Here is a 21,083-nt window from a genome sequence, read left to right on the forward strand (position 1 = left end):
ACAGTCAGGAAGGCCAACCGTACCTTGTCATACATCCACAGATGCATCTCAAGCAGGTCCAAGGAGGAGATCCTCCCCCCCTATGTGGCACTGGTAAGGCTGCAACTGGAGTACTGCATCCAGTTCTGGGCACCACACTTCAAGAGGGATGTGGACAGCATGGAGAGGGTCCAGAGGAGGGCCACTAGTATGATCAGGGGGCAGCAGGGCAGGCCCTACGAGGAGAGGCTAAGGGACGTGAACCTGTTCAGCCTCCACAAGAGGAGGCTGAGGGAAGATCTAGTGGCCTGTTACAAAGTAGTCAGGGGGGATCAACAGGCACTGGGGAAGTCCCTGTTGCCCCGAGCACTGCCAGAGTGACCAGGAACAATGGTCACAAGCTGGCAGAGGGTAGGTTTAGGCTAGATATCAGGAGGCGCTACTTCACAGTCAGGGCGGCTAGGATCTGGAACCAACTTCCAAGCAAAGTGGTGCTGGCTCCTACCCTGGGGGTCTTTAAGAGGTTAGATGTACACCTTGCTGGGGTCGTTTGACCCCAGTACTCTTTCCTGCCATGGCAGGGGTTGGACTAGATGATCTACTCAGGTCCCTTCCGACCCTAGAAACTATGAAACTACAATGCTGAATCCTGCACTCAAACTTTCGCGACCTTTCAACTGAAGAGGGAACTGTAAAGAAGGTAGTTTTTGGTTTGCTCCCGGGTGTGCTGAGTCAGCCAGGCTCAGCCTCTGTCCCATCAGCACTGCTTTATCAGTTTAGTAGCTGTGGGCACGAAGGGCTCATCCTGCGCGGCCAGTCCGGCCGCCAAGGTGCCTGCTCACAGCTGCAGCGGCATTGCCTCCGTGCTGCTGCCCAGCCAGCCACCACCTGTGCATGCTGGGGCTCCCAGGACCCTCAGGGCATATGCCTTGCTCAGCCTCTTCAGCCTTGCTGAGGAGCTGCTTTACGCGTAGGCTGCCCCGTGCTGCCTCCTCGGCCAGCTGCAGGTTCCTCATGCTGCTGGCCAGGCATGGGGCTTGCTCCTGCTCTTGGGTCGCCACTGCTACCCCTGCCCCCAGCCAGGCACACACATAATCCCCCTCCTCCCACCCACCTGGATGAGCAGACGGACCCGGCTCTAGAAATACTGCTGACTGACAAAGCACTTTACGTACCTTTTCAGAAAGATGATAGGAGTAAAAAATTTAAAATGAAAACAGAGTAGAAATTGGAACCTCAGAAAGACTGGAATTTTTGGTGCATTTTTAGGACAATTCCTAATTTGAACTATGCTTAATAGCTTAGTGGTGAAAATCCTTAATATTATAGCCCATTCTGTTAAAAGGACCATATCTCTGTTTTCCTTTATCATGGTATTCGGATATCTACCAAACTGTAACCATAATGAGACTGTCAGATACATGGATGTCATAATTTGTGTCTCCTATTAGTTATATATGCTAAGGAGCCATAACTACTTAGTGCCATGCCCCTTTGGTCAGTGTTTCTCAACCTTTTAAACAGTAAGTATCCCCTAACTTCTGAAAATTTGAAAAGGTACCCCAACACTCAGTTTTCCAGGGGAAGCTGGAACTGTCGAGTAAACAGAACCCCAGAAGTCAACCTGAACCTTATACACTTGGTGCTGAGGAAATTCATGTCCTGTATATATTTTTTGCTTACTGAACTGTTGCTTGAATGATAATCAACGTTGTTATTTTCCTCTTAATTGTTCCTTTGATATTCACATGTAGAAACATTCTGAGAGTAAGGAGCTAAGGTAGATTGTCAATCTGCAATATAACAGCCATTCATTCTGCTGTTAAAGCACTACAAGTCCATACAGAATGTCATCTGTTATATATTTTAAGTCAGTATTTAGAGAGAGATTTTAGTGCAAAGTCTACCAAATGTAGGACATCTGAATGTGTGTTTCTGACATAGTAATGAACTAATGGGTACTTAATTTTTGCTTGGTATTAACAACATTAAAAATGGAAATATTGTAGGTATATTTCTAACTTACCATGAGCTACAATCTTAATTTTGTTGCTCTGACTCATCATAGGTACTACAGTTGTGCTAATGTTGTGGTGTGAGCAGACTAACAAGGCCAGCACTCTCTACTTGCATATTAACGAATACTGATTGTAATTAGTTAAACACAATAAGACAAAGAGACTATGACATAAAAAAATTACACATAGAAATTCTTTAGGCTGGGTAGATATACAATGACTAGAGATTAAGCTAAAACTACAATAACACAGACTAACACTAGGGAGAAGCAACAGACAGGAAACAGAAGTGGGAGTCAGAAGATCTGGGTTCAATTCCCAGCTTTACTAATGCCTACTGATAAATGTTATATAAGAGCTAGATGTTATTACTGCATTATATTAGTGAATGGTGCACAGTGCTCTATCCGCACCAGCGCCAGGAATTTTACTTTGCCCTCATTCCCAGGAAAAGAATATTTGCTTATCCTACTATAACTGTGTCCCTTTGTTTGCTGCAGTGTGGACCTGCTGGAAGGTACATGTGTGCACCAAACTTGTGCCTTTTAACAGTCATGTCTGTCAGGGCTGAATACGCATTCTGTGCTTCTGTGTGACACACATATACCAGAGTGGCTGCGACCTTTCTTCAGCTGCCCCTCCAATTCAAAATCTTCTGAAGATGGAAGACAGGTTGTTAAATCTACACTGATTACATTATACTGAGGAACCACGATTAGTATAAAGTAGTGATATTTCTTCTTCCAGCACACGTCAGCATAGATTCCCTCAGAAGGCTGGGGCAAGGTGTTCCAGTTGCATCTGTCAAAGAGGAATTCACGACTATATTCCCAGGTTTGGCATCTACCTTAGTAGATAATATTTAAGCTACTCCATCTGACTGCCTTACAGAATGTTAGAAGCTGGCTCATTCCTTAAGCAGGTGGAGGATATAGACGAAGACTTGATGTTAAGTAGTGAAAGAACTCCAGTCAGCTGGTAAAACTAAGTGATATACTATGTTATCCACTTTGGTATTCTCTCTCATTAAACTGTGTGACCTTTATGAAGGCCAGATATAACCAGAAATAAATAGGGAGTCTATCTGAATGCCTTGGTCCTGCCACTGTAATAAAGCAAAGCTCTGGAAATACCCAGAATAGGTAGCCTCTACTTTACTATTACAGAATGGGATTTGGGGAATAGGATCCATAGGCTGAACAACTGATTTAGATGAAATTCTGCAACCATCTTAGGAAAGCACTTCAGGCAAGGTTTCAGCAGTGCCTTACCATTAAGGAATATTGTGTAGGATATTAAGCTCCAGCAGTAAGTGCCTGGAGCTCACTGATTCTGCTGGCTTAAGTGATAACATTTACGAGGACAATCCTTAGAGTGAGACCATGTTAGGAGCATTCAAGAGAGGATCAATCAGAGGTTCCTTAGGCCTAAAATTGACTATATTTAGATTCCACATAGGAATAGGCTCTTTGACTTGTGGGCAAGTTGGTAAATGGCCCTTTAATAGCTGCAAAATATAACTGCATGAGAAAAGACTGAGCATGACTGCAGAGAGAGATGACAAGCAGCCTTGTGTAAAGAGGACCTTGGTAGAACTGAACAAAAGACTTGTCTGTGTAATAAGCAGTCAAGTATGTTAAGTACTGAGGCCAGCTAGTACTTTATATACTTCTGGTCTTTTTGTGAGTATATGTTCATGATTAATATCCTGCCTGTTCTGTACCAGGCTATTTTGAACTTGCCTAGTGCAGGATGCTGCAATCTGCGCTAATCAACTCTGATATATAAGTCATGATGCTGTGAAAAACAAGAGTTGCAGATTTTTCATATAAGTTAATTGTAAAACAAATCTGAAGTTCTAAGGACGGTACATAGTTGGATATCTATGGGTTTCCATTTTGCTGTCATTAATGGCACTGGGGAAATGAGGGAAGATCGTGGCCATTCTACCTTATGCTTTTGAGGAAGAGCACAAGGAGACATGCAGTGAACACTGATAAACACTGTTATTCAGAGGACTATACTGATAATTTAACCCACTCTGTTATGGTATCCATTGTGACAGAGATTTGAGAAAGTGACTAAATATATGGAAATATACTAGGCATCAGTTTACCCTTTGCTCAACATATTCTATGTAAGAATAGCATAAAAATTTACAGAATGTTTTAAAATATGAGGTGTGTCAAAGTCAACCACTACAGATACAAGCCTTGCTTACATAAATTTATTTTTGCTGTACCTTACATTTGTAATTCAGTTTCTCTAGTTTTGTCCCCCTTAACTCTCTGCTCATTGGTTTTCAGGCTCTGAACATATTGTTTTGAACTCTATGATACACAGCATACAGGACCAAATCGATAACTTACCTTAATCAAGTTCAGGGACTTATTTTAAATAGATTCCCAAAGAACTGGAAAAATGCCTGAAATAGGCCCATGTTAACTGTCTTAAATACAGATTTGAGACTGAAATGTCAGAACTGATTTTAAAACATTCTAAAATAAACCACTACTTAGAGTCAGTAGTAAGAGTCAATCAGTTTTCTAGATTGATAACTGATCAATGCTAGAAGAAATGGATTTGTATTTCAGGGTAATATTTGCTCATTTATGTGGGCAGTTTGATAGGTCTTCACTTAAAAGAGACTTTTTGCTATGCTGATCACCATTAGTTACAGATATCACTGGCATTCACCTTATCAAATATCCCATGTTTATATCTGGTCATAAATTCTTATGAAATATTTTTCAGCAGTATTATCCAAATTATTTCAATAAAAAAAACGTTTGCGATTGTATTTTGATTTGGATAAAATGCAGATGGAGTCATTTTGTTGTCAGCTTTGTCACCTGGCTCCTCTGCAGCTGCATGCTTCCAGGCTGACCGGTTCCTTGCAGCTCACCTGTTGGCTGACGAGGAACTGAAAGTCCCAGAAATACTGTGGATTTCTTGCTAGCTCAGATTCCCAGTATACTTAAGCATGAGGCTCTTTATCAGTCCACTTGCAAACTTTTAGGAGCAGTGTTTCTTACGCAGCCCAGGCTACCAGGGTCTGGTGTGCCACTGAGCAGGGTCTCCAGGGTTTACAGTGTCCATAGCTCTAGGGCCAGGCCTACTTTCCTTTTCACAGAAGATTTTGTCATTTTAATTTTGGCTCCAAAAAAGGAAACAAAATTTTGAAATATGGACATCACTTGCAAATGCTATTTCCTTTCTCTACCCAGGTCTGCATACATTGGGTGCCTGTAGACATGAGGGACACCTGCTCTGATACGCTCGAATTACAGCATGTCAGAGCAGACTTGCTTGAGTCTGCTGAAGCATGTTAATTAGCATGCTCTAACAGCCTTGGCGTCTCATGTATTCAGCGTCCCTGCACTTCAAAATGGTGGCAGGGGCACTTTAACTAAAGCTCATCGAATGAGACGCTGCAGATGCTTTAATTAGAACAGCTCCCAGAAGCTGCTCTAATTAAAACGCCTCCCACCCCCCAGAGCACTTATAAAGACACCCATTACTCCCTTTTTTGGGACTTGGCCTGCGGACACAGAGCTCTTCCTTGGTATGTTTGCATGCATACCAAGGAAACTTAAGAGAAAGAAAGGAGGTAATTTATGTCCATGAAGAGATGGGAACTAGATGCCAATTTGGAGGAGGCCCTACAGAAAAAAACTCTAGGAAAAGTGAAGTTTAGAGAGACAGCTTAGAATAAGCTTTGTTTGACCATTTTTGCATTACTAATAAAGAAAAGGAGATAGGTTTGTTACATATGGTGGGTATATATTGTGTTCAAATAACTTTGCCTTATTTTACTGATAAAAAGCTTGTATTTTGTTGGTGAAGTGGCACTATTGTTAGTTTGCCTAACAATTAAGATGTAAGGATTCTGCACACAGTTGAGAATTCAGGTAAAATCATAGTGAGGTGAGGCTAGATATGGTTAACTGTGTTCTGTAACAGAGTTAATATTTGCAAACATATGCAAATAAAATCTTAAGATTTCACCAGTTTTATCAATGACATAATAGTTCTTCTTTTCAACTGGAATAACCATTGCTTTTCATCGAGGATGAAAACCATTGCTTTTCAATGAGCAAACAGCTTTCCTTAGTATAATGCCAAGACTGCATGCAATTCCCCTTCACACAGTTGATAAGTATTTTCACATTTTTAAAAAAGATGTGTAGATATATAAAGAGTTTACATATATAGTAAAGAAGCTTAAGGGAAAGAAAGGCAGAAGATTTAGAACAGCGGGGGCCAACCTTCTGACAGGATTGCCACAAATTAGCTCTGCACCTCCTCTGAGTGCCACTCCAATCCTTTCCCTCTGCCTGCTTTATTTCTCTGCTTTCTGCTCCCAGCCCTATATGCCACCGTGCTGCCTGTCTCCTCTCTGACCTACTGTGTGCCCTGTATGAAGGCTGCCCATGCCTCTTGTGATTTGGCCACCTCCGTTTTAAAACATTAGTAAAATAATATGTGATATGTAACAATTTTTCACTGGAAAAGCCTCATCAGTAAGGCAAAGAATGTGAACTATCTCATTGTAGTTGCATTGTTTGTAACCTCTCTCATAAGGAAATCCTGCTGTAATTTGGCTGTTAGGAACCTTCCTGTCTATCCTAGAAAATGGCATTTGTATCCATGCCCATTTTCCACTTTTGTTTAGTTATCTGTCAAAAGGCATCGAGGTAATTTCTGTCCTAAGGAAACCAGCAGCAATGATATTGCCAATATTTGGTGAATACAAAAATGGCTCCACACATTTTTTTCACAGACAGGAACAATTATTCATATCTCTATAACACTGTAAGGACATTTTTCAAAACATGCACTGGTGAGATAACAAATGCAGCCTGGGTACAGAAAGAGAGGAAATTATGTTCTTGTGTGTATTCATTGTTTAAAAAGTCATATAGCCACAATACAACTTTAGTAATAAGGCTAAACTTAACGCCTCCACTGGGGTTGGAGCGGGGTTCAGTTTGTTACCCTGCACTGCTAGCTAGATTACAATCTCAAGAGTGTCATCTAAGCATTGATATCTACCATGAAAATGTGATGAAGGACATACAGGGAGAAAAACTGAGCAAAGAGACACAAGGTTCTACTATCAAGTTATACCGAAGTAGGTTAATATCACTGTGTTGTTATCAATTAAATTTGTAACTGGACTGAAAAAAGGGAATCTTGTACCAACAGAAAAAAATAATTAATAGGTTTTCATAATGTTGAGGAGGTGTTGTTGCCATGATAGTCCAGGAAATATGCAAGAGGCAAGAATTTATGTGGGTGATATCTTTTATTGGATTAACTGTATGATTGGGATAGACATGGGCAAGCTTTTGGGCATTAGAGCACTCTTCCTCAGGGCTAGTAGTGCAAGTTACCAAGCCTATACTGGGGAGTCCATCAGAGCGCTGGTCTCTTGTTCCTCATGATATTGCCCCCTCCTTTTGTTTAGTTGGTCTTCAGCATTAGGTTTTAAAGGGTTGTGCTACTAGGCCTGAGGAAGGGTACTGTGATACCCAAAAGCTTGCCTATGTCTATTCCAAACTTGCAGTTGGTCCAAAAGATATCGCCCATAAAAATTCTTGCCTTCCTAACAGGTCATCTGCATTGTTAAAGGCTGTACCTTTTAGTACATATATTGAACTGCATTTTCATGAATACTAAGTAGGGCTAGATGTGAAACTTCTTTCTTCAATGTCTAAATGCATAAATTACTTTTTAATTAAAAAATAAGGCTTTTAAATACTGTAAGTTCATACAAATATTATATATAAAAATATATAAATATAATATATATATAAAGTAAATATATAAATATATATTTATATATAAATATGTAAAATATATATATAAAAATTACAATCTTATATATAAAAAGAGAAGATAGAGGCCAAGCGTGGCTACCACTTTTCCTAAATCATACAGGGTCAAATTCAATTCCATGTATTAGACACACAAGTGCATTTGGGCACCTAAGTGTGATTCTACTCTGTCCTACTTGAGACCCTAAAAAAGTTACTAAAGGTGCATGGGGCCTTTTTGTGACTCAGTCTTAAGGATAGGATGTTAGTGTTTTACAAAAATAGTGACATTCATGGATTTTCAGGATTTGAACAGGGAGGAACGGAAATGCACGTAGGTGCCTAAATCCAAAACAGGTGGAGTGGAATCTGGTTCATCATATCTGCATGCAGCAAAGAAATTATCAAGATATGCAGTATCACCCATGTTTACATGCCAGTACATTTAGTAGAATAAACTTTTCATTATGGCACACGGCTCTTATTACAGTTATGGTATACAATTATGGTAACAGGACACCCAGAATTCGCAATGTTCCAAATAGGTATGTGATAATTAAAGAAGTTGGTTGTTTTTTCATTTTCTTCCCTTCAGCTCAGCAGCAGTTATGGATCTGAATTAGACTTTTCCTTTCATTTTGTTTTAATTTTTGAATTTCCCAATATTTGTAATGTGCTTGGTTATGTTATGTTTAAAGCACCTAGGTTTCCAGGGTGGTCCCTCTCAAAGTATTGGTCAGACCTGTGACTGGTTATGTTCCAAGATCAGTCATGATTCAAACTAGCATGGTCACAAGATGATTGGTGATTATCATGGGTGTGCGAAGCTTCGGTCACTGATTTGATCTGGAGAAGATTTGGCCCAATTTGGAGGCCGAATCACTGAATCCAAATCAAACCAGGAGACAAAAAACCCCCTCTGAATCAATTTGGAGCCTCTAAATTGATTTGGAAAAGATTGAGAAATTTGGCAATTTGCAAGGCAGCCTTGTAGGGAAACAGAAACTAAGAAGAGGGAGGGGGAGGGAGGAAGGGGAGGGGAAAGACTGACATCTGTAGCTGGCCAGTGACTGTGATCTTTCCCAGAGTCCCCTTCCAATCACAGTGCTCTGGGGAGGGATGTAGAAACAGCACATAAACCTCTGTCTGCCTTTCTTTCCCTTTTGTGTGTTGTTTCTGCCTGAGCACTGGGAAGGTCCCCTGTTACAGGCTACCTTCCCTGCTGTTTTCATCCCGCTATGCCTTAACACACACAGAGTCACACATTACAAGTTTTGCTTTGAACAGTTTTAGGTGCAGTTTCCCAGAAACCCCTGCACCTATCTCCTTGAAACTTGGTAGGCTTCATGCCCTGCTGTTTACATCCAAATCTGAGAAAAAATGACAAAGTTATGGGTATTTCAGTGATACCCCATTATAGTCTATGGCTGAATCACTGAATCTCTCTGAATCAGTGCCAAACCTTCCGAAGCTGATTTGCCCGAATCGATTCAGGACACTGATTCGAACCTCTGAATTGAATCACTGTCCTCTGAATTGGCCGAATCCAAATTGAATACTTCCCTATTCGCACAGGCCTAGTGATTATCACAATTCAAATGTCTTTATCTTTAAAAGGAAACACTTGCAAAGCACAACTCAAGAGATACATCTAACAATTAAGCAACTTCTGAACACAGGATGTTCAATTCTATAAATGCATACTACTCCTGTAAGTTTACATCATAAACAATATTTAGCTAACTAAATAAAAAGAAAATTAGAAGATTAAAGTTAGGCTCCTAGATTTTGCTTTTTTGTGCAAAAGCACAGTATGTCATTATCTGGGTACCAACTAGTTGTCATTCAGAAACCAAGGCAGTTCTAAAGTGCTTCAATTTGTAGAGAGGATCGTTGCCTTATACAAGTCTCAGATATTTGACCAGCTGTCAGTTTGTTAATACTTTAGTCTCTGGAACATTTTATAACAGCAAAGATATTCTCTCCTTACAGTAACATATATAAACAAGTCTCTGCACATGAAATTAATGTAAACAAATTTGGACAGAGTTATAACAAGCAAACATATGCTATTGTGGTTTCCCTGTTCAAGAAAATTCCAGCTTATTCACACTGGTGTCACAACCACTAAGTTCACCCTGAGTTAATTGTGAGAGAGAGAACATCTTTTATAAATATAAGAATGACCCCAGCAACAGCAAGAGAAGGGAAGGAGAGAACAAGAACACAAACATATAACAATGATAGTCTACACTCCAAAGAAAAAATAAGTTTTCAGCTTTACTCTTCAGAACACTTGGGCCTCATACAGGTATTCAGTTTCTCCTGGGAGAGTCACTCTCTCCTAGAAGAAACCATGAGTGTACAGATGTTCAGGCTTTTTCTCCCCAGGTAAAAAAAGACTCCTGCAGGAGAAAAACAACCTGGGAACAACCAGTGTTAAATCACTTCCAGGAGAGTTTCTTCTGGGACAGCGAATGTGTGTATATGGCTTGGTATCTCTCAGAAGAAAACATAATCCTCCACAGCTTCTTTCTACTTCCCCCAAGAAGACTGTTTCACTCACTGGATGCTCATTGGACTGAATGTGTTTATGTAGCCTTGATCTTTCAGCCCTGATGCAACTCCATTGCTCTACTTATTATTGTTTATGACATCTATTTACACAAACTAAATTTTAACTTCACCAAATTTTGCTTCTGTGTAATATCACAGTGAGGGGCTTGTCCCATCACGTAATCTCACTGCCCAAGGTCCAGCTGATCTTAAGGGGACCTGAGGTTGCTGCAGAAGGGGTGGGCTCATAAACTCTTAGGAAATTCACTGGAGACAGGAGCAGGAGATAATGCAGTCCTCTGAAGCTTATGGGCCTCTCAACTCAGTCCTCGAAGCTTATTTGCAGACTGGTGCTATCTTACTGACATTTTGTCAGGATCTTCTTGGGAGAAATGTCCCCTCCAGATTCCAACCTGCAGTCTTCAGTGCGCATTTGTTGCTTCCCTCAGTTCTCTACAGGGAAAGCTGTTTCACACAGGAAGTTAGAGAAGTACTGCACAGTTCCACTGCTTCCTTTCTATTTTTTTTCAGTAGAAAAGGAATTTGTTATTCCATAGGGGTACATATGTGCCTCTTAAGGTAAATAGATTTCCACAGCCATAATGTCTCACTGAATTCTATACTACAATAGATTGTACAGTTATTTCAGATACATTGTTGGCTAAAAAAATCGAAATACATGTCAGCAGTATTTCTTGCTACAGACAAAGAGCAAAGCTAATAGATATATAGCTACACTGCTAGCGAAACATTTCACATCCAGAGGAAGCCCTACTTTTGAATAGCACTTCCTGCATAATTCACTGCCTACAAAGGTAAATTCCACAGACTGAAATGATATGCATATGATATGGGTACTCAGAACAATTTAATTTCTTTCTAATGCATGCCACAAATAATTTAAAATGGTATTTCCATGATAGCTAAATAAAGTTATTCGCAATATGCTTTTTCCTAATCACTAATTGTAAGTCTCTTCTCCATATTAAGAAATGTAAATGCAACATTTTGCCTATAGTATTCAGCAACAAGAAAGTTATTTTATACTAGTAATTAAGAGTAAAATCACATCTAGTGCAGATGATCTATCCAAAAGTACTGTCATTAGAAAAAAAAAGCCTTTGCATATTCTGATTAAGAAACCCTACACATATAACAAAAATATGTATGTAAAGTACAGCGTTTTGTACGTGGCATTCCAAGATGATGAAGGAACAATCTTACAAAGACCTGAGACAGATAATGGAAGAACTTTATTAACAGCTCTTTCCTAACCAACCCACAAGTTCATATTGAAAAGGGAATTTCAGCTTTGTAGGCTACTGAAGGAAAGGCCAAAGGAATTCTGTGCCAGAATCAGGGTCAATATGAATTACAGCGCCGTTCTTCATGTATATCGAAGCAAAGCATGAGCTCGCTGACTACCTCTCCCAACAGCACTCTAATATTCTAAGATTTGAGAAGGTACCATGCAATTAGCTGGTGCTACTATTTTTCTTTCCTATCTCATCTACCCACTGGTTGTCAAACCTTAATCCACATTTGGTCTGTTCTCCCCAGTGAATTTGGATTAGCAGGATTCCACTATACAATTGCTTGATAAAGCATTTGTTGGTTTTAATCAGCGGGACCTTTAATCAGTGTTTTTCATATACATTCCAAAATACATAATTTATTAATCTATAATGGATGTCCACATCAGTGTGACTAGAGCACCTTAAACTATGCATACATTTATAGGGTATGGAAACAATCTGTTTGACTTTAGTTGTATCTCAGCAACCAAACAAGCATATGTAATAGTTTCAACCAACAACAGTTTAATTCAAGAAAATCAATAATGATTCACTGTCTGGGAAATAAGAACCAGCTAGGGATGTATTAACTTGAACGGGCATCCAAAAATCTGGAAACCTATTATATCAGAAATGTATCTGGATGTCTTTCATGAAAAATCTGGCTAGATATCACATAAGACTGGGTTCTGATGAGATTTGCAAGATTTTCTCATTTCAATCTCTTTGTAAATATCAGTATGAAGACAGGATTATATTTTTGCAATGTAATGAGCCTTTCATAGTTTCATAGTTGGTGGGGCTGGAAGTGACATGAGCAGATCAACAAGTCTGACCCCCTGCCATGGCAGGAAAAAGTATTGGGGTCAAACGACCCCAGCAAGGTGTTCGTCTAGTCTCCTCTTAAAGACCCCCAGGGTAGGAGCCAGCACCACTTTGCTTGGAAGTTGGTTCCAGATCCTAGCGCCTCCTGATGTCTAGTCTGAATCTACCCTCTGCCAGCTTGTGACCATTATTTCTAGTCACTCCTGGTAGTGATCAGGGGAACAGGGACTCCCCCAATGCCTGCTGGTCCCCTCTGACTAGTTTGTAACAGGCCACTAGATCCCCCCTCAGCCTTCTCTTGTGGAGGCTGAACAGGTTCAGGTCCCTGAGCCTGTCCTCATAGGGCATACCCTGCTGCCCCTGATCATGTGAGTGGCCCTCCTCTGGACCCTCTCCATGTTGTCCACATCCCTCTTGAAGTGCGGCCCCCAGAACTGGACGCAGTACTCCAACTGAGACCTGACCAGTGCCGCACAGAGGGGGGAGTATCACCTCCTTGGCCCTGCTCGAGATGCATCTGTGGATGCACGACAAGGTGTGGTTGGCCTTCCTGACTGCATCCCCACACTGCCGGCCCATGTTCATTTTGGCATCAATAATGACTCCAAGATCCTTTTCTGCCCCTGCACTGACAAGAAGGGAGTTCCTCAGCCTGTAGGTATGGTGCTGGTTCTTCCTCCACAGGCGCATCACCCTGCACTTGTCAGTGTTGAAACCCATCCTGTTCTCATCCGCCCACCCCTGTAACCTGTCTAGGTCTGATTGCAGCCTATTCCTCCCTTCTAGTGTACCCACATCCACCCACATCTTAGTGTCATCAGCAAATATGAACAGGGTACTTTTCACCCCGTCATCCAAATCGCTGATGAAGATGTTGAACAGTGCAGGCCCGAGGACCGAGCCCCGCAGAACCCCACTGCCCACGTCCTTCCAGGTCGAAAATGACCTGCCCACCGCCACCCTCTGGGTGCAGCCCTCCAGCCAGTTAGCGACCCAATTGACTGCGTATGTGTCGATACCACAGTCCCCTAATTTCTTAATGAGAATGGGGTGAGAGACAGTGTCGAAGGCCTTCCTAAAGTCCACAGAGACTACATCCACTGCTACCCCTGTGTCTAAGGATTTTGTGACCTGGTCATAGAAGGCCACCAGGTTGGTCTGACAGGACCTGCCTCTAATGAGCCTGTGCTGGTTGCCCCTAAGCATAACTTCCCCCGCTGGCCCCTTGTGCATATGCACCACTTATTATTGTGGAAAACAGGTAAGTGCTATGCAGATCAGGTCTGCCTCTGGAATTCTGGTTTTCAGTTGCAGAAAGACACATCTCCGTAATCTGAACTAAAAGAGATTACCTCTGGGCCAGAGAAGTGGTACCCTGATCTGCGTGGGCTAGATGTTAAGAGGCAATACTACTTGTATACAGAGTCAGTACTTTATACTACTCTCAACACCTGTAGGTTGTGCCTCAATGTTTTATTTCAAGAGGAGACCAGGAAGTTGATCTATTAACCTTAGAAGTTAGCTGGACTTATTTGAAACAAAAAAAGGCTTTGGAGGCAGAATGGTTTGAGATTTAAGCAAAACTAAAACTCAGGACAGTTTAAAAGTGGTTTATCTATTCCTCTATATTGCGGTACTTGATATGTTTTAGATATAATAGGAGAAATAAAATGAAAAACAAAATGCAAGAAAGATCACATACAGGGAAATTTGGAGCTGGGGAGATGTAAGGCATTATGTGACAACTGACTGAATACTTTCAGCTGGGCAGAATAGATTCTTTTTAACTTCTGCTTTATCAGAGCTCAAAATTAGGAAAGACAAAGAAACATTGCTATCCACAAAAATTAGTTTTTTGTACATTGTGAAACATTTGGACATCCCACTTTGATGATAGACTAAACTGATAAGTATTTTGGTTTGGCTGCAGAGCTGTTTATTTTTCCACACTTCTTTTATTTTTTATGCCAGGATTGTAATGGGTCCTTAGGCTTAGCACATTATCTCTATTCTCACAGCCCAAATACATTTATATTGGAGGCTATACTTTTTTAGACCAATTTGAAAACACGGGGGACTAAAGATTTATAGATTTATTTCAAGACTTCTACCAAAATATTAAAATGACATATCAAAACTAATTAAACTGAGAAATAAACTATGCTAAACACAGAACAACAGTACATCATTCTCATTGTACACTATCTAGGCAATACTTCACAGATTAGTTGTGTCTGCTGTTTTATCCTGGGGGAGATATTTTGTCCTCTGGAAACTGGAACAAGGGAAATTTTTTAACACCCACTTTCTCTTACAGTTTAATTTTGGTATTTGAAATAAATTTACTAAGAGGAAAGTCCAGTTTGATTAAAATACTTCATGACTAAAGGAAATGTTGTTTTGACACCGAGTTGAACTAAACTCTTCTTTCATCATTATTTAGTAGCATGATCCACTTCCCTAATGAATCACTCAGAATGTGAAAAGATCTACAACACACTTGGAAATGGTTATAGTACCTTGCTATCACTTGGAACACCTCGTATGTACATTAAGTTGTTCTGTATTTCTAAAACAGTTGTCAGATGCAATGAGATGCACCTTGATTTCCAGCAATTCTTTGCCTTTTTCTTGTTTGCTCTGTCCTACATAGGTTTTGCTCCCATGTTGCCTGACTTCTGACTGTAGAATGACATATATGAGGTACCTTTCTCATGAATTGCTGCCATGAAGTATGCACCTTACAATGACTAACAGAGGGATATTCGAAGAGCTGTACATCCTTCCCCTAGAATCCAGATGTACTGTCTGAGACAGCCAAACCTCACTGACCCACATCTGAGAGAGAAAATAAATCACTTGGTGGCCCTGAACCAATTCCTTACTTCATGGCTTCACAACTACACTGGACTGATTAGGCAAGTCAGATAATTGATTCAATTAGATGTATCAGTAAAAAGCTGCCATGTATCCTATGTAAGTAACTGATGTGAATGCTGTTATGTATCACACAATTAACTATCATTTCCTCCAGGCAACTAACCACTAGCTACATTAGATGGGAATAGTCCTCTGGCAGGATGAGTGTTAGGGAGGGTCCATAGTTTTAACATTACCCCACCCAGCTATGGTCACTGCGTGGGAGTGACATTATTATAAAAGGTCAAGTTGTTCAACAGCAGCATGTAGTAACACTGTTACAGTCAGGAAGATAGTCTTGTGATTACTTATCAAATTCATTAATCAGAGTACAAAAAACTCCCACAAAAAAAAGAAAAAACCCCCGAGATGGCTCATGAGGAAGAGGACTTCAGTAATCCTACAAAATCCCGGAGTAGGTGATCACTCAGTGGGCAATTTCATATTGATTGTATATATCAGCAAACAACATAGTCCTACATAATATAATATATATGTAAGTATGCACACAAATTCTTCAGATTAGATTACTTTCTATTAAGATGTATAGCTGAGGTTTCAATTTAGTCATACAGGAATTCTGAATTACATTTCTTGTAGTCCAAAAAGATTCAGACCCATCCATGTTGCTTTGCTAGCTGCCATTTAAAAATCAGTAAAATAACTGTGTTAGTGTGTTAATCTTAAACAGTACTTTTCTATAAGGGATGTATATGTCACAAGTAAAACTGCTTTCCTTAACACTGCTGATAAAAGATACCTTTGAGTACTTTGGTATATCAAGAGCATGTTTTATAAATTTTGAGTCTGTACTTTCACACTAGTTCAACCTGCTTTATTTCAAGATGTCCAAAAATCTTTTCATAATTATTTCCATTGCATATTAACACGATGGCTTGGTATTACCGAGCTAGCCTGGCTAAATATAGCAAGGAGCACTCATGTTTTGTGGGGTATTTTTCTCTGGTATGCAGCTAATATAAATAAAATGAGTGGAGTGAAGCTGGCAGTGGTCCACTGCCATTACATCACTCTTCCTTAATAGGAAACCATTCTCCAACTTAACATCTTGCTTTAAACACTCAAAGGTGTCCGTTTAGTTTTCAGTGAGGATCATCATATAAGGGTGATGGCTAAATTAGAAAAGGAATAGAAAACAGTAGGGAGCTGCTATTGCCTTATTAGTAAACTATGGGTACATTGAATAGATCAAATTAAATACAATATTCTCTTTAAAGTGTTCACAAATTATGGCAGAGCAAGAGAGTTGCTGCAGAAGCCTTGCTCCTTTCTTTAAGAAACAATTCTTTTAAAAACTGAGCAGGAAATCTCAAACCTATTAGGGATTTCACTTCAGTGGGTTGAAGATTTCCCTCCAGAGATTTTCTGAGTAAACCAGAGGACAGAGGCATGGACTACTGTACTGGGGGCCACCCCTCCTGGCACTTGTGCCACAAATTAGCATCACACCCTCCCCAAGTACCACTTCATTCCTATTTCCCTGGCTGCTCTGCATTCTGTTCCACATGGTGGTGGCAGGGGGTGGGGGGGTGGTGGCAGTGGCTCACACAGCTGGAGGAGCAGAGGGAGAAGGCTTATGCTGCTCACACAGCAGTCGGGGGCAGGGTTTGTCTGCACCATGGTGGGAGAAGTGGGGCTTGTGTAGCTGTGGGCAGGGAGGGAAAAATCACCCACCAGGTGATGGTGATGGGGGTATTTTTGTGCTGCTTGTTCAGCCACGGCAGTGGGGGCATTGCCAGAGTGGTAGTAACAGTGAGGGGAGGCTCACACTGCTTGCATGGGGGCAGGGGCTGCACATGGTGGGAGTTCCAGGCTACTGTGGCCCATGGCATGCAGCTCACACGGTATATGACCCTGGGCTGATGACCTGTGCAATATGTGGTCCCTGGCCACCCCAAAGTTGGACAGCCTTGCTTTAAATAATATAAAAGGGATATTATTCTATATACTATATTTAAAATGTACATTACTATAAAGCAGTCAAAATGGCCTTTTCAAGTTTGCATGCTGTAGTACATTTGTTTGTGTAACATTTCGCTTGAGGGTAGACACTTATCTAGGCACCATTTATAAAAATAATGATCTACCAAAGTATAAAAAGGCAGAGAGGCCATTTAACCCATGACATTGTTTGAACAGTCTTGATGGAATTTCACTGAACAACTCCCAATGATGTCAAATGCAATGCTTTGAAAGCCGTATCTTCATGGACATTCGGGAAAACTAAATGTGTGATGTCCATGTGTGTAAGCCAGTGATTCTCAACATTTTTAGACTCCAGACACCCCTCATTAGACTTAAGGCATCTCTCCATAACTTTTGTGATTTGAGTGGCGCCCATTTCACAAACTAATTTATTTATTATAGTGGTTGCAAAAGGGTTGGGCTGTAGAAGCTGGGGAGTAGCCAGGGAGGAAGAACCTGAGCCTATACTTATCTGCTTATCTGCTCAAACCTCACTTATCTCCTCAGCCTCTCAAAGGATCTCATGGCACCTCGGGTTGTTGCAGCATCCTGATCGAGAGTAATTAGCATAAATCAAAGGATATTAAACATTATGTCTACCCCTTCATTTACAAATACAGTGGTACTGATTTACTGGAAATACAGATTAAGCTACAGTGAAATTAGGGCACTTCCTTCCTCAACAAGAAAATCCAGTGTTTTACATGTGTTGCCTTCATACCAGATTTGCATTTATTTTGTTGAGTGTACTCATACAATGGAACCTATAGCTGAAGCACACAGGGATAAAGAGATTTTAAATTAGGTGAAATGTATAGCCATGAAGTGCAAGCAGCTTTCCTCTTTGTCATGAGTCCTGCCTGAAAACTAAGGTAGAATGTTGGATCTACACATTCATTAATGTCCTTTTGTTACTGTGCATTAAATTTAGTACCTCTAATGTGAGGTACTAGATAAATACGCATTAGGCTGCCCTAATGCACAGTAGCAAAAACACATGCTTTTTTAATAATGCTTAATACGCATTAGCCTATTTTTACTGCACATTAGCATTGTTTTTGATGTGAAGCTTTAATGCACAGTAAAATAGGCTACTATGCAATTAAACTGCACATGTAGACATGCACACTCAGTACTATCCCCACCCCCATCCCACCACACACACAATCCATACTTGTTGTCCAGTTCAATTTAATTGAAAATGAAGTTATTTGACGAAACTTGAAGCTCAGCTATCTGAGTAACAAAGCCATAAAAAACAACATTCGCCAGGCCAGCTTCATTCTTGATAACTTTAATGATGGATGAATTGGCTTAGTAGTTAAAAAAAAAATCCATCTTCTTCCTTCCAAATTATTTGTTTCAGCATATGCTTATTTTTTAAAAGATCACTTTTGCAATGTTCACAATCAGAACTCACCCCACCTTTCCAGGAAAGTTTAGGGAATAAAAAGAAGAAATATTTTAACCCCAAAATAGGTTTGAATAATAGAGCAATTGTGTTTATCAAACATAAATGAAAGGTAAGGTATACTAAAGCTTGACTTAAAGTCTGGTGATCACTGGATGACACAATTGCTGCTTAGTAAGTTGTTGTTTTAGTTCCCTCCTGTGTTTTGAGTATTGTCCCATGTTACACTGTTATTGTGAAAACAGAGAAAACATCTGTTAAAACAAACTTGAATGGAAAAAATTCAATAGACAGTCTCTTTCTAGCTCATCTATTTTAGCAGTCTATTATGAAAGCAAGCTAGCCTACTCTTTATAGCAGCTAGAAAAGGAACTCTCATTTGAACTATATTCTAGAGCAATGGTTCTCAACCAAGGCATTATGGCACCCCAATATGCCTTGAGAAACCTTTTAAGGGTTTCATACAATATTAAGTGTTCAAATATTGACATTTGAGTCGCAAGATCATCCTAGAGATTTCAAATGGGAATCCTTACTGTCAAAAACATTCTGGCTTATTGTTAGAATTCTTTGCTACTGAATTATTCTATTATTTTTTCATAGTCAAGAAACATGTGAAAGCTAAGAGCCTGCATTTTTCAAGGGGTACCTGAAATCTAATGAGGGTTGTCTTGAGTCTAAAAATATTGAGAACTGCTTTAGAGGTTTTCTATACCTAGATGGGAAAGCTGGTTAGGAAGCACACTTGGGATGGGATGGAAAGTTAGCTCTCACAGGCGATGGGCACGGATTTGGGAGTAGTTGGGGTGGAGTGGAATTTTTGTTTTGAGCCTTTCTGGGGAGGTGAGATATACATCTAAGTAGTAATAAAAACAACAACAACAACTGAATATGGCCAGATCCCTGGGCAAATCTAGGACTTTGAAAAGTGGGGCTGCAGATGATGTGGCACATTACACATACAACAATTTTTTCTACAGTTAAAGAAAAACTAGAAGCTCTACTAATATGCTAGAGGGCTAATACTATACTGTTCAGTTTAAGATCAAAGGAAAACAAATATAACTATTGGAATGTGCACTGATTTGCTAGATTATAACGTTTTCAAAAACACAGCTAGACAAAAAATACTCAAAACAGTCCAAAGATATTGTCATTAGTCCTCTAGTCATTATAATTAAATTGTATGTCTCTTATTCAGAGTCATAAAACAAAAATTAGCTTGCTTGAGCATCTTGACAGTATCTCCAATACTTCACTGTCAGTCATTTCTACCCTTGTGTTAATGTTATCACAATGGAGTTAAGGTTTTTAGCTAGAGCTAAAACAGTCTGCAAGGCTGTGAAACGGCCATTCAAAGGGATAGTTTGAATAGTGGAACATCAAAACCTTTAAAAGGAATAGAGGGGCATCAATACTTGTCGAGTAGAAAAAGATCAGTAGAAATCAGGGAGATGATAATGAGCCACAAAGACAACTGACAGTACTGCTGGAATAGAAATGCTATTACCATACCAGGCAGTTGGTTTTAAAGTTTAGTGTGGAGCAGGAAAAAAGGGCGGGGGGTACAACTGTACCACTCCATGCCCTGCCTGGATCAACCCTTGGAGTTATCGCAACATTTTTCAAACTTGCAAAACTTAAGCTGGGCACCTAAATCAGTAATTTAGTAAATCAGTAATTCCTGAAGTTAACAGTAGCAATGGGTAATTAGCATTTCTGAAAATCAGGCTGTTCATGGATATGTCTAACTTCCTTCACCCGGGTTTGAACATTTTGATATGAAAGATAATGTATTTTAAGAATCCTTCTCAGATTTCAGTTGTTGGTTTTGGAATAAGACTTAAAATATCTTGTAAACCTGTGATTACTTAAATGTTGGCACAGCATGTTACTAATGGGATGTAGAATACTTTACCTCTAGATCACCAGTTTAAAATTAGCTAGTAATGATGAAAGTGGTGAATCTGTTGAGCATTTGGTAGCCTCAGTTCATCTCCCAGAAGTGTAGTCTCAACTTGTCAAAATGCCACCACTCCTGTAACCCCTGTTAGCAAGCTCAGCAAAGAAGATACAGACATGTCACTCTTAAATCTCTCCATGAGAAAGTTGATGAACAACTCAGTGTGGGAAATGTTCTGTGGATAGGCTATTTTGGTTTCTCTGGCACCACTGTGGCATCTTTCCAAAGCTTTAAATTCATGTATAAATTTGAATGAGAGCGTGTAGTTATATACTACTTCAGGTTGCTTAAATGACATGTCTCACACATATG

At 40.1% G+C, this 21,083-nt stretch overlaps 1 protein-coding gene across 8 annotated transcripts in view; it reads right to left on the reverse strand.

Annotated features, from left to right (window-relative positions):
- Window positions 1-21,083, reverse strand: part of PALLD (palladin, cytoskeletal associated protein) — a 340,183-nt gene that overhangs the window by 55,627 nt on the left and 263,473 nt on the right. The window lies entirely within an intron of this gene.

The sequence above is a fragment of the Crocodylus siamensis genome, chromosome 2 (genome assembly GCF_052110815.1).
Source record: "Crocodylus siamensis isolate JL-2025a chromosome 2, ASM5211081v1, whole genome shotgun sequence".
NCBI lineage: Eukaryota > Metazoa > Chordata > Crocodylia > Crocodylidae > Crocodylus > Crocodylus siamensis.